This window comes from Arachis hypogaea, chromosome 19 (genome assembly GCF_003086295.3).
Source record: "Arachis hypogaea cultivar Tifrunner chromosome 19, arahy.Tifrunner.gnm2.J5K5, whole genome shotgun sequence".
Classification (NCBI taxonomy): domain Eukaryota; kingdom Viridiplantae; phylum Streptophyta; class Magnoliopsida; order Fabales; family Fabaceae; genus Arachis; species Arachis hypogaea.
The window spans coordinates 79,415,929-79,430,385 of record NC_092054.1 but is presented as its reverse complement, the minus strand read 5'-3'; the positions used below and the strand labels follow the sequence as shown (position 1 = coordinate 79,430,385).

Genomic DNA, 14,457 nt, shown 5'->3' with positions numbered 1-14,457 from the left:
TAATGAGCTTGTTTTGGGCCAACAGAGCATCTACATTGTTTAGCTCTATCACTCCTCTTGTGTTCCCTCTTTCGGAAGCATAGAAGTAGTTGTTTTCTGCTACTGTTTCAATAACATCTATGGCTTCCTCAATGGTCTTCTTCTTGTTCAAGGATCCTCTAGATGAATGGTCTACGGCCTTCTTTGACTCATAAGAGAGCCCTTCATAGAAAATGTGCAGCTGGACCCATTCGTTGAACATGTCAGGTGGACACCTCCTTGTTAAGTCCTTGAACCTCTCCCATGCTTCATACAGAGTCTCACCATCTTGTTGCCTGAAAGTTTGAACCTCAGCTCTCAGCCTATTGATTCGTTGAGGAGGGTAGAATCTTGCTAAGAATTTGTTCACCACATCCTCCCAAGTTGTCAAGCTCTCCCTTGGGAAGGATTCCAGCCACTTGGCTGCCTTGTCCCTGAGTGAGAAGGGAAATAAGAGCAGTCTATAGGCGTCAGGATGAACACCATTAGATTTCACTATGTCACATATTCTCAGGAAGGTGGTCAAATGTTGATTGGGGTCTTCTTGAACACCTCCTCCAAACGAACAGTTGTTCTGAACAAGGGTGATGAGCTGTGGTTTAAGTTCAAAGTTGTTGGCATGGATTGTTGGCTTTTGGATGCTACTTCCACAATTGCCTGGGTTTGGATTGATGTAAGAGCCCAAAACTCTTCTATCCTCCCCAGCATGATTTGCTCCACCTCCTCTGCCATGGTTGTGAGTCTCTTCTTCATGATGATTTTCCATGTTTTCTTCCATGTTAGGTTCAAAGTATTCCTCAAAGTTCTCCTCCTCTTCTTCAGCACCAACTACACGTTTTTCTTTTGCCTCCCTCCTTAGTCTAAGGAAGGTTCTCTCAGGTTCAGAATCAAAGGAAGTTGAAGCCCCGCTTCTTCTCCCTGTCATACAACCAACAAGTACAAGCAAAGAGAATAGGTGCAGACAGTATTTGTGTCAGAATTGCTGTTAGTTGTGGGTGATGCAATATATCAAATAGTTAGTGGGTTAGCAAACAGAATTGAAAATAACAAAGAAAAACAAAAGAGTAGAGGGGGAGGGGAAGAAGTTTAACTAAAACAAAAAGTAAATCACTCAAACAGAAAAATGAAATTCACAAAATAAAAATGCTCAATCTAGTGATCTTCCAATTTAATCATTGTTGATGCACAATCAATCCCCGGCAACGGCGCCATAAACTTGATGCACGGAAAATTTGTCTCTCAACAAATCTCCCTTCGGCAAGTGTACCGAATTTGTCGTCAAGTAAAAACTCACAATAGAGTGAGGTCGAATCCCATAGGGATTGATTGATCAAGCAACTTTAATTAGAAGAATGTTCTAGTTGAGCGAATCTAGAATTTGGGTTGAGATTTGCAGAAAATAAAATGGCGGGAATGTAAATAACAGAAAAGTAAATGCTAGAATTAAAGGACTGGAAGTAAATGACTGAAAATAAATTGCAGAATTGTAAATGGGAATGGAGAATTTGCTCATAGAAGTAAATGGCAGAAATTAAAGAGAATGGGTAAGATCAGAGATGGGGAGTTGATGAGCGGATAATTTATACGCTTTTTGACATTGTTTTTAGCATGTTTTTAGTAGGATCCAGTTACTTTTAGGGATGTTTTCATAAGTTTTTATGTTAAATTCACATTTCTGGACTTTACTATGAGTTTGTGTGTTTTTCTGTGATTTCAGGTATTTTCTGGCTGAAATTGAGGGACTTGAGCAGAAATCAGATTCAGAGGTTGAAGAAGGACTGCTGATGCTGTTGGATTCTGACCTCCCTGCACTCAAAGTAGATTTTCTGGAGCTACAGAACTCGAAATGGCGCGCTTCCAATTGCGTTGGAAAGTAGACATCCAGGGATTTCCAGCAATATATAATAGTCCATACTTTGGCCAAGAATAGACGACGTAAACTGGCGTTCAACGCCAGCCTTCTGCCCAAATCTGGCGTCCAGCGCCAGAAAAGGATCCAAAACCAGAGTTGAACGCCCAAACTGGCACAGAAACTGGCGTTCAACTCCACAAATGGCCTCTGCACGTGCTACACTTAAGCTCAGCCCAAACACACACCAAGTGGGCCCAGGAAGTGGATTTATGCATCAATTACTCACTCATGTAAACCCTAGTGACTAGTGTATTATAAATAGGACCTCTTACTATTGTATTAGACGTCTTTTTGACCATCTTTGGTCTCAGTTTTAATCCATTGTTCATCTTAGGAGACTATTGATCTCGTTTAGGGGGCTGGCCATCTCGGCCATGCCTGGACCTCCACTTATGTATTTTCATACGGTAGAGTTTCTACACTCCATAGATTAAGGTGTGGAGCTCTGCTGTTCCTCAAAGATTAATGCAAGTACTACTATTTTCTATTCAATTCTTCTTATTTCGCTTCTAAGATATCCATTCGCACCCAAGAACGTGATGAAGGTGATGATTATGTGTGACGCTCATCATCCTTCTCCCTTATGAACGCGTGCCTGACAAACACTTCCGTTCTACATGAAATAAGCTAGAATGAATATCTCTTAGATCTCCTAACCGGAATCTTCGTGGCGTAAGCTAGAATGATGGCGGCATTCAAGAGAATCCGGAAGGTCTAAACCGTGTCTGTGGTATTCCGAGTAGGATTCAATGATTGAATGACTGTGACGAGCTCCTAACTCGCGATTGCAGGGCGTTAGTGACAGACGCAAAAGGATAGTAAATCCTATTCCAGCATGATCGAGAACCGACAGATGAATAGCCGTGCCGTGACAGGGTGCGTGAGCATATTATTCACTGAGAGGATAAGATGAAGCCATTGACAAGGGTGATGCCTCCAGACGATTAGCCGTGCCGTGACAGGGCATTGGATCATTTTCCCGTGAGATGACCGAAAGTAGCCATTGACAGTGGTGATGTATCACATAAAGCCAGCCATGGAAAGGAGTAAGACTGATTGGATGAAGATAGCAGGAAAACAGAGGTTCAGAGGAACGAAAAGCATCTCCATTCGCTTATCTGAAATTCCTACCAATGATTTACATAAGTACCTCTATCCCTATTCTATTATTTATTATTCGAAAACTCCATGATTATTTTATATCCGTCTGACTGAGATTTACAAGGTGACCATAGCTTGCTTCATACCAACAATCTCCGTGGGATTCGACCCTTACTCACGTAAGGTATTACTTGGACGACCCAGTGCACTTGCTGGTTAGTTGTATCGAAGTTGTGACAAATTATGAGTGTGTAATCACGATTACGCGCACCAAGTTGCTCACGTTGCCAGGGATTGTTCGAGCCTGGACATCACAATTTCGTGCACCAGGAGTTCATTGGGCTTAGGAGATGTTGCAATTCTCCGGATCAAGTTCATTTTCATCTCTTCCTCAATCAATGCACTCATTGATCTCCTTGGCAATCTTAAGTGATTGAATTACAATTTCTTGCAATTCAATCTCTCAAATCTTGATCAATAGCCAATTCCTTGGTCAATTGCTCATGAGAAGAGATGAAGTATGGTCACTGATTATACCACATGCATTTCCCAAATCAAGTATTGAGAGGGTTATAGTCACATACCCATCCAAACCCAATTTGGTCCAGCATGAGAAAGCATTTCTAGCTTGATCTCTTCATTCCTCTTTCAAGGTTCAAAAGAGATCCAAGTTTGAATAGCTTCTCTTCCAAGATAACTACTCAATTGGATGAAGATCGAAAGCTTTCAAGTAAAATCAAGAGGGAAGATAGAAGAAGAATAATGAAAATTAGTATTGATCCATCAAATTACAACAGAGCTCCCTAACCCAATGAAAGGGGTTTAGTTGTTCATAGCTCTTGAAAATGAAAACAAAGATGGAGAATACATCATAAAACTAGAAATTGCAAAGAAAGTAAAATACAGAGAGTAGTTCTCTTTTTCCCAGCCTCCAGAACTTCTTCTCAATTCAAAGCTACTCCTATATATACTACTCTTCTCAGCTTCTAGTGTGATTCTTCAAGTCTTGGGCCTTTGGATCTTGAGTTTGAAGTAGTTCCTTTCTTTATTTGGGCTTGGCTTTACTTGCAAAGAGAAAGTGCGAAGTGGGCGGAGACTTTAGTTCAGGACGTTAGGGGTGTTAATAATTAGTGAGAATATAAGTTCGAGAACGTTAGTGACACTTAACATTGTCACTAATGTTCCAATGCACCCCTTTGCCTCACGTTAAAACCCACGTTAACTAGGTTAACGTGGCTTTTAACGTTGCCTTGTTAACCTTCGAGAACGTTAGTGACACTCAATGATGACAAGTCATCTTAGCCTATTTTAACTAGTCTTTTTCTTTCGTTTTCATTAAGATTATGCACTTTCTTGAGCTACAAGCAAGCTAATTGAGTAGATTTTCATGTTTCCCTTGATTGAACCAACCATATATGAATTCATGCCATTTCATGAGGTTTTATGCTATATTTGTTGCATATTATGAAAGAATGAATATCTCATGATTTTGAGCATAGCTTTGATGTGTTTGGTTGATTAATGATAGGTGAAGAAAGCTTGGAGAAAGGTTGAAGCAAGAAGGAATGGCTAGGAGTGAAGAGAGGACAATGGAATAAGTGAAATTGAACCAGGAAGCAAAAAGCTGGACCTAAAGTTAGCATCAAACTTTTGCACAAACTTTTGGTTGAAAAGTTAGCCCCAACGTTAGCCCCCTAACTTGGAGGCTAACGTTGGAACTTGAAAATTTTCCCCTGGGCTCCAAAAGCTTGCGCCAACGTTAGCCCCCTAACTTTGAGGCTAACGTTGGCACATGAATTCCTCCCCTGGGCACCAAAAGTTTGCGCCAACGTTAGCCCCCTAACTTTGAGGCTAACGTTGGCACATGAAAACCTCCCTGGGCACCAAAAGTTTGCGCCAACGTTAGCCCCCTAACTTGGTGGCTAACGTTGGCACATGAAAATCACAAGAGGAGGAGCAAAAGTTTGCGCCAACGTTAGCCCCCTAACTTGGTGGCTAACGTTGGCGCCACACACCACAAGGCATACAAGGGGTATACTTCCAACAAGAATAACTTGAGCTACAGAGCTCCAAATGAGGTGATTCAAGAAGCATTGGAAAGTAGGAATCAAGAGCTTTCCAAGAATATATGGCACTGCATGGTGGACACTAAAATTGAGGGAGAAAAGTGCCCCACAATGTGCATAAACGAACATGGTGGCAACCTGCAGTGAGGCCAACTGACCTCTGCACCTTCAACGGAGTATAACTCGAGCTGTAGAGCTCAAAATAATGTGCTCCCAACGGAATTGGAAAGTAGACATCCAGGGCTTTCCAACAATGTATAATAGTATGGGGTGGACAATACGTTTGAGCCTCCAGAACTGGCGTTTTCGCCAACGTTTGAGGCAAACGTTACCTCAAACGCTGCACACCAAAGCCAGCGACCATGCCCTCTTCAAATGATCATAACTTGAGTTGTAGATGTCCAATTGAAGTGATTCCAAGTGGGTTAGAAAGCTGACATTCAGAGCTTTCTAACCATATATGATAGTCTATATTGGGCATAAAATTGGCAACATGACAAGAGGACAAAGTTGGTGCCATAAATGTGCATAAGGGAGGCCAACGTTGGAGCAAAAGTTAGACCCCTAACTTTTGCCCTAACGTGGATAGCAGCAAATTTTGTGGGCTGATATGAAAAGTTAGACCAAAAGTTAGACCCCTAACTTTTGCTCTAACTTTTGCACCAACTTTTGCAAAACTCAAACCCGGTTCAATTGGTTCACATTGGTTCTTCTCCAAACTTCAAGAGCAATCAACCAAGGCCTCTTTCAACCCAATTCCACCAAGAGCAAAGACCCAACTCAAGGCTTGAAGATCATTGAAAGAAAGTGTATAAATAGGATAGAATTCAAGTTCTTCGGGGAGCTTTCCTTTTGGAATTTTCATAATAGTTTTTGGAGAGCTTTTGTCATTGAGTGAACTTTAATTTCTTTGTTTTCATTGCTTTCAATTTCATTTACATTTGTCTTGGATCTTAGATTGGAGAATTGAAGAAATTCTGTTTCAATCTCAATCTTGGATCTCTCTGTTTCTTTACTGTTAATTGAATTTCATTTCCGGTTAATTGCTCTTCATCTTTTCTTTGCAATTTACATTTTCTTTGCACTTGTTCTTGTTGGATCTAGGAAGGCATTGAGATCTAGACTTGGTTTTCTAGTCTCTGGGTCTTGAGATCCAAATCCCCAATTTACATTCTGTTTCTTTCCTTTCTATGTTCATTTACTTTTCTGCTTCATATCCGGTTCAATCCCAATTCCCTTTCCCTCTTCTGTTTAATGCAATTCAACTTTTCCTTGTTTAAATTCTGCAAATCCATTCCCCAATTCCCTTTACAATTCCAGCTGTTTACATTTCTTGCACTTTAAGATTCCGTAATTTACATTTCTTGCACTTTAAGTTTCTGCTATTTAATTTCTTGTCCTTTATGTTTCAGCAATTTATTTCTTGTTCTTTTTACTTCAATGCAATTTAATTCTGCAAGTCACAAAACCATCAACCAAATCTTGATTCGCTTGACTAAATCAACCACTAAGCTAAAATTGCTCAATCCTTCAATCCCTGTGGGATCGACCTCACTCCCGTGAGTTTTTTTTATTACTTGATACGACCCGGTACACTTGCCGGTTAGATTTGTGTGTTTTGGGAGAGATTTATTTTTCCTCCAAAATACTCATCAAGTTTTTGGCGCCGTTGCCGGGGATTGATTAGATTGACAATGATTAAGTGAGGTGGTAGTTTAGATCAAGCAATTTTTCTTTTCGGTTTCTTTAATTTTTGACTAACCCACTAACTGTTTGAATTCTTGCTTAAGCTAACTCAAACTTCATTCTAGCAATAGATTGAAGTGTCACTGGTTTTTGTGTGTTTCTTGTGTTTTGCTTGTATGTCAGATACAAGAAGAGAAGCAAGAGAAAAAAATGTTGCTGGAGAGGAAGAATCAGATGAAGAATATCATGAATTGGAGGAACACTCAACAAATCCAACAAATCCACCAGTGAGAATGGCCAACAACAATGGTCAACCCCAGAGGAGAGTCTTGGCTTCATATACACTTGCTAATCCAAGGCATTGTGGGAGTAGCATCCTTACCCCAAATGTCGATGCAAATAACTTTGAATTGAAGCCCCAACTCATCACCTTGGTGCAGAACAACTGTTCCTATGGAGGAGGCCCCTTGGAAGATCCAAACCAGCATCTATCCACCTTCCTGAGGATATGTAACACAGTGAAGACCAATGGTGTGCATCCTGACAGTTACAAATTGCTGCTATTTCCATTTTCCCTCAAAGACAAAGCCACTCAATGGTTGGAGTCATTTCCAAGAGATAGCATCAACAACTGGGATGATCTAGTAACCAAGTTTCTTGCCAAGTTTTACCCACCTCAAAGAGTTATTAGATTGAAGACTGAAGTTCAAACATTTACTCAGATGGATGGAGAGTCATTGTATGAAGCATGGGAGAGATACAAAGCTTTACTCAGGAAGTGTCCACCAGAGATGTTTAATGAATGGGATAAACTCCAAAATTTCTATGAAGGACTGACAATGAAAGCTCAAGAGGCACTTGACTATTCAGCAGGAGGCTCAATGCAACTCATGAAGACAGCTGAAGAAGCTCAGAACCTCATTGACATGGTGGCTAACAACTAATATTTCTTTGGCCATCAGAGACAACACCAACCATCACTAAGGAAAGGAGTGTTAGAAATGGAAGGGGTTGACACCCTCCTAGCTCAAAACAAGATAATGCAGCAGCAGATTCAAGAACAATTTGAGCAGATGGCTAAAAAGATTGATAGTTTACAAGTTGCAGCAGTGAATACAAGCCAACCATCAACCACATGGGGACAAAATGAAGAAAACCAGGAAAATCAGCAGCAGGAACAACCTCAATATGTGCATAACCAAGGCTCATGCCAAAATGAGGTTTATGGTGACACCCACAAACCATCCTGGAAGAACCATCCAAATCTCAGATGGGGAGATAACCACACCCACAGCCAGCAACCGTGGCAGAAAAACTCAAACCAAAACAACTCAAGAAACACAACTTACTCAAACCACGACCAGCAAAACGCTAATAATAATCAATACAAGAAACCACAAAATACATATCAACCACCCCACCACAATCCACAAACTCATCAAAATAGCATTTCCGCACCAACATCTAACCCCCAAAACTACCACACTACCCCTACAAATAACTTCCAGCAACCACATTCCACCCCCATCATACCACCAATAGACCATCATGAAAGTAGAATTTCAAGTCTTGAGGCAGCCATACAAGCAATTGCTCAGTCCACTCAAAGCTTGGTCAAAATGCAAGAGAGAAATGAAGCCACCATGAAGAGCCTTGAACGACAAGTGGGACAATTGGCCAAACAAGCTGAACGGCCAACCAATGTTCTCCCAAGTGATACAATCTCCAATCCAAAGGACAAAGGAAAAGCTACAAAGTGGGAGGAGTGCAAAGCAATCATAGTGGGAAGTGAAAAGACTAGGGAGAAGGAAGCCATCAATCAAGAAGAACACAACAGAGAAGTTCCACAAGAAGAGACAGAAGAGAGAAGTGAAGAGGAGAGAACGACCAAGAATGCAAAAAGCTCAAAGAAAGATGTGGACATCCTTGAAACACAGCTACAAGAGAAGAAGGAAGGGATGAAGCCATATATCCCTAAACTTCCATATCCTCAAAGATTCAAAAAAGAAAACGAGGATAAGCAATACTCAAAGTTCCTGAACATATTCAAGACACTCAGCATCAATATTCCGTTCTTAGAAGCACTTGAACAGATGCCATTATATGCCAAATTTATGAAAGAAGTGCTAACAAAGAAAAGACCCTTGAAGGAAGGACAGATTATTGAAATGACAATGGAGTGTAGTGCTATTCTCCAAAGAGGTTTACCAGAGAAGAAGGAGGATCCTGGAAGGTTTTATATACCTTGTACCATAGGAAACATAACTATTGAGAAATCATTCTGTGACCTTGGTGCAAGTATAAACTTGATGCCTCTATCTCTTATGAGGAAGCTTAAAATTTCTGAGCTGAAGTCCACACGAATAGTTCTCCAAATGGCTGACAAGTCCATTCAACGAGCACTTGGAGTTGTAGAGAATGTGCTGGTAAAAGTGGGAAAATTCCTTCTCCCAGTTGATTTTGTCATCCTAGATATGGAGGAGGATCCTAACACCCCCATCATCCTAGGGAGGCCTTTTCTTGCTACAGGCAGAGCACTGATAGATGTTGAAAAAGGGGAATTGTTGCTGAGAGTACATGACGAGCACCTAGCATTCCATGTTTTTAAAACCCCACATGAGCCCACTCAAGAAGAAGAGTGTATGGAGGATAAGGCCAGAGATCAAAGTTTGAAGGAGGTAGTCAATGAGTTAGCTCCAAGACTTCCGAATCCATGCTTAAAAGAAGTAGAGATGGTGCAACAGACCAAAGAAATCAAGGAGGAACTAGATCCAAAACCTCCAGATGAGAAATTCAACATCTCAGATAAGGAACCACCAAGGCAGGGGGTATCTTTTGAGAAAGAAAAGAAGGAGAGGCCAAGAGGGTGGAGAAACAAGAAGATCCCTACTGAAGGCTTTTCACCAGGGGATAAAGTAGTGTTAAACACCCAACCAATGAAGGTGTCCCCACAATCATCCGAATACTACACTGTAAACCGGGTTCTTTCACTTGAACACCTAGAGATCATCAAAGAGGAGACCGGAAGGAAGTCCACAGTAAGAGGAGAAAAGCTGAGGCACTATGATTTTCAACCCCCATGATCTAAGTGGATTGATGTCAAGCTAATGACAATAAAGAAGCGCTTGTTGGGAGGCAACCCAACCTGAGGTAGTTCACTTCTCATAGCTATTTCAAGAAAAGGGTTAATTAGACTTATCTATATTGCAAGGAGCTAAGTTTGGTGTTGCACACCAAAATAAATTAAGAGAGAATGAAAGATTCTAAGTTTGGTGTTCCACCAAATTCTCATTTAAAAGCACATTCTCACCTTCTGCATACATGGATGCTAGCTCCGAGTAATCAGATAAACTAATTAACCAATTGTTTACTTTTTTAGTTTTTCTAGTTTTTATTGTCTTTAACAAAGATAAGAGGATTTCACATATAGTTATTTTGATGCATGAGAAAGGTGGCAAGGAACTAAGTTTGGTGTCCACACACCAAAGTAAGTTCAAAAGCCTACAAGAAAATTCTGCACACTAACAAGTTACCTAAGGGCTTGAGAAACAAGCAACTTCCATGAACTTTATAGGAATTCAATCACTCTCTTGGAAGGGTTACATACCATCAGCTGAGAGTAAGAAGAAGAAGCCACCAAGAGGTTGTATTGTCACTTAATTCTATCAGCATTGAACTGTTCTAATTTGGAAGTTTGAGAGTTACCATTGCAACAGTAACTGTTAGTTTAGTCATTTTGCATCTTGAGTGTTCTAGTTGAAATAAGTATGCTAGCTTAAGTATGTGCTTGTGTGTTCACTTAACAAAAAGCATGCTTTGTCCCCTGCATTTTCAATTCAATAAAAGAAATGTTTGAATGAGAAGTAAGATAGTCTCTGTTAGATAGAAGTAGAATAAAAGTAAGTGGTGGTATGTGTGTGATTGTACAATAGCTTACTTTTAGTGAATAAAGAGCTAGGATATCTCCTTCTAAGTAAAGAGTGGCCTACTGTCTATGAATCTCAATTAAATAAAAAATTCCTTGGTTAGAAAGAAAAAAAAAAGTTAGCCAAAAAGTGGCAGAACAAAAGGAAACAAAAAGAAACAAAGCTGGACACCAATAGCTTGAACTTTAAAATATATGCCTGTGATGTCTTTGTACTAGGATCTGCTTGGATTAGTAAGCTCTTAGGAGTGCATCAACACTCAGTGACTTGGGTTAACTAATCCGGGATCATCAGCTGAAAGTCCACTATCAAGAGCAACCTAACTACAAGGCATTTAGTAACCCAAAGAGGTGCTGGGCATCAATGTTTTAAGAAGGAATGTGAGCCAAGTGTCTATGGTGAATAATGTGTCAAGTATAAAGAAAAGAAAATGAACTTGCTACACATGACACTCAAATAAAGCTTATAAACAAAGTAATAGCCAAGGATAAAGGAATAATGAGAGGTCATAGCAGTATGTTACTTGAAGCTTGAAGGAGACTTTCTAGGCCTAGGAGTCAGTAAGAAGTGAGTATTTACATATCCACACAAAACCCCATGAACTATCAATAATACTCTGCTAGCATGAACATCCTCTTCCATTTCATTCTTTCTTCTCAATAAATCTTTTCTTGCTTGGGGACAATCAAGCTTTAAGTTTGGTGTTGTGATGACAAGTCATCTTAGCCTATTTTAACTAGTCTTTTTCTTTCGTTTTCATTAAGATTATGCACTTTCTTGAGCTACAAGCAAGCTAATTGAGTAGATTTTCATGTTTCCCTTGATTGAACCAACCATATATGAATTCATGCCATTTCATGAGGTTTTATGCTATATTTGTTGCATATTATGAAAGAATGAATATCTCATGATTTTGAGCATAGCTTTGATGTGTTTGGTTGATTAATGATAGGTGAAGAAAGCTTGGAGAAAGGTTGAAGCAAGAAGGAATGGCTAGGAGTGAAGAGAGGACAATGGAATAAGTGAAATTGAACCAGGAAGCAAAAAGCTGGACCTAAAGTTAGCATCAAACTTTTGCACAAACTTTTGGTTGAAAAGTTAGCCCCAACGTTAGCCCCCTAACTTGGAGGCTAACATTGGAACTTGAAAATTTTCCCCTGGGCTCCAAAAGCTTGCGCCAACGTTAGCCCCCTAACTTTGAGGCTAACGTTGGCACATGAATTCCTCCCCTGGGCACCAAAAGTTTGCGCCAACGTTAGCCCCCTAACTTTGAGGCTAACGTTGGCACATGAAAACCTCCCTGGGCACCAAAAGTTTGCGCCAACGTTAGCCCCCTAACTTGGTGGCTAACGTTGGCACATGAAAATCACAAGAGGAGGAGCAAAAGTTTGCGCCAACGTTAGCCCCCTAACTTGGTGGCTAACGTTGGCGCCACACACCACAAGGCATACAAGGGGTATACTTCCAACAAGAATAACTTGAGATACAGAGCTCCAAATGAGGTGATTCAAGAAGCATTGAAAAGTAGGAATCAAGAGCTTTCCAAGCATATATGGCACTGCATGGTGGACACTAAAATTGAGGGAGAAAACTGCCCCGCAATGTGCATAAACGAACATGGTGGCAACCTGCAGTGAGGCCAACTGACCTCTGCACCTTCAACGGAGTATAACTCGAGCTGTAGAGCTCCAAATAATGTGCTCCCAACGGCATTGGAAAGTAGACATCCAGGGCTTTCCAACAATGTATAATAGTATGGGGTGGACAATACGTTTGAGCCTCCAGAACTGGCGTTTTCGCCAACGTTTGAGGCAAACGTTACCTCAAACGCTGCACACCAAAGCCAGCGACCATGCCCTCTTCAAATGATCATAACTTGAGTTGTAGATGTCCAATTGAAGTGATTCCAAGTGGGTTAGAAAGCTGACATTCAGAGCTTTCTAACCATATATGATAGTTTATATTGGGCATAAAATTGGCAACATGAAAAGAGGACAAAGTTGGCGCCATAAATGTGCATAAGGGAGGCCAACGTTGGAGCAAAAGTTAGACCCCTAACTTTTGCCCCAACGTGGATAGCAGCAAATTTTGTGGGCTGATATGAAAAGTTAGACCAAAAGTTAGACCCCTAACTTTTGCTCTAACTTTTGCACCAACTTTTGCAAAACTCAAACCCGGTTCAATTGGTTCACTTTGGTTCTTCTCCAAACTTCAAGAGCAATCAACCAAGGCCTCTTTCAACCCAATTCCACCAAGAGCAAAGACCCAACTCAAGGCTTGAAGATCATTGAAAGAAAGTGTATAAATAGGATAGAATTCAAGTTCTTCGGGGAGCTTTCCTTTTGGAATTTTCATAATAGTTTTCAGAGAGCTTTTGTCATTGAGTGAACTTTAATTTCTTTGTTTTCATTGCTTTCAATTTCATTTACATTTGTCTTGGATCTTAGATTGGAGAATTGAAGAAATTCTGTTTCAATCTCAATCTTGGATCTCTCTGTTTCTTTACTGTTAATTGAATTTCATTTCCGGTTAATTGCTCTTCATCTTTTCTTTGCAATTTACATTTTCTTTGCACTTGTTCTTGTTGGATCTAGGAAGGCATTGAGATCTAGACTTGGTTTTCTAGTCTCTGGGTCCTGAGATCCAAATCCCCAATTTACATTCTATTTCTTTCCTTTCTATGTTCATTTACTTTTCTGCTTCATATCCAGTTCAATCCCAATTCCCTTTCCCTCTTCTGTTTAATGCAATTCAACTTTTCCTTGTTTAAATTCTGCAAATCCATTCCCCAATTCCCTTTACAATTCCAGCTGTTTACATTTCTTGCACTTTAAGATTCCGTAATTTACATTTCTTGCACTTTAAGTTTCTGCTATTTAATTTCTTGTCCTTTATGTTTCAGCAATTTATTTCTTGTTCTTTTTACTTCAATGCAATTTAATTCTGCAAGTCACAAAACCATCAACCAAATCTTGATTCGCTTGACTAAATCAACCACTAAGCTAAAATTGCTCAATCCTTCAATCCCTGTGGGATCGACCTCACTCCCGTGAGTTTTTTTTATTACTTGATACGACCCGGTACACTTGCCGGTTAGATTTGTGTGTTTTGGGAGAGATTTATTTTTCCTCCAAAATACTCATCACTCAACATTGTCACTAACGTTCCAGTGTGCCCCTTCTTGCTTCACGTTAAAGCCCACGTTAACTAGGTTAACGTGGCTTCTAACGTGGCCCTTGCCATCCTTCGAGAACGTTAGTGGCATTTAACATTGTCACTAACGTTCCAATGTGCCCCTAGGTCTCACGTTAGAGTCCACGTTAACTAGGTTAACGTGGCTTCTAACGTGGCCATCTTTAGCCATCCCAACGTTAGTGACAATGTTGAGTGTTACTAACGTTGGCTCATCCTTCATTCCTCATCGTTAGCTTCCACGTTAACCAAGTTAACGTGGAAGTTAACGTGACTCTTGGGGGTTGTGTGGTTGCTTCAACGTTAGTGACAATGTTGAGTGTCACTAACGTTGTCGACAACTCTTCATCCCTTACGTTAGTTCCCACGTTAACCAAGTTAACGTGGGAGTTAACGTGGTACTTTGCACCATAGGCCAATGTTAGTGACAATGTTGAGTGTCACTAACGTTGGCTTCTCTTCCCCCCTTAACGTTAGAGGCCACGTTAACTAGGTTAACGTGGCTTCTAACGTGGCCACTTATGAGTAATTGCCAACGTTAGTGACAATGTTAAGT

General features: G+C 40.5%; 1 non-coding gene across 1 annotated transcript; it reads left to right on the top strand.

The window, feature by feature from the left end:
* Positions 1-239: 239 nt before the first annotated feature.
* On the top strand, positions 240-343 carry LOC112780442 (small nucleolar RNA R71). Its single transcript, XR_003191279.1, has one exon. It is a non-coding gene; the product is annotated as a small nucleolar RNA R71 (small nucleolar RNA).
* The last annotated feature ends 14,114 nt before the right edge of the window (positions 344-14,457 follow it).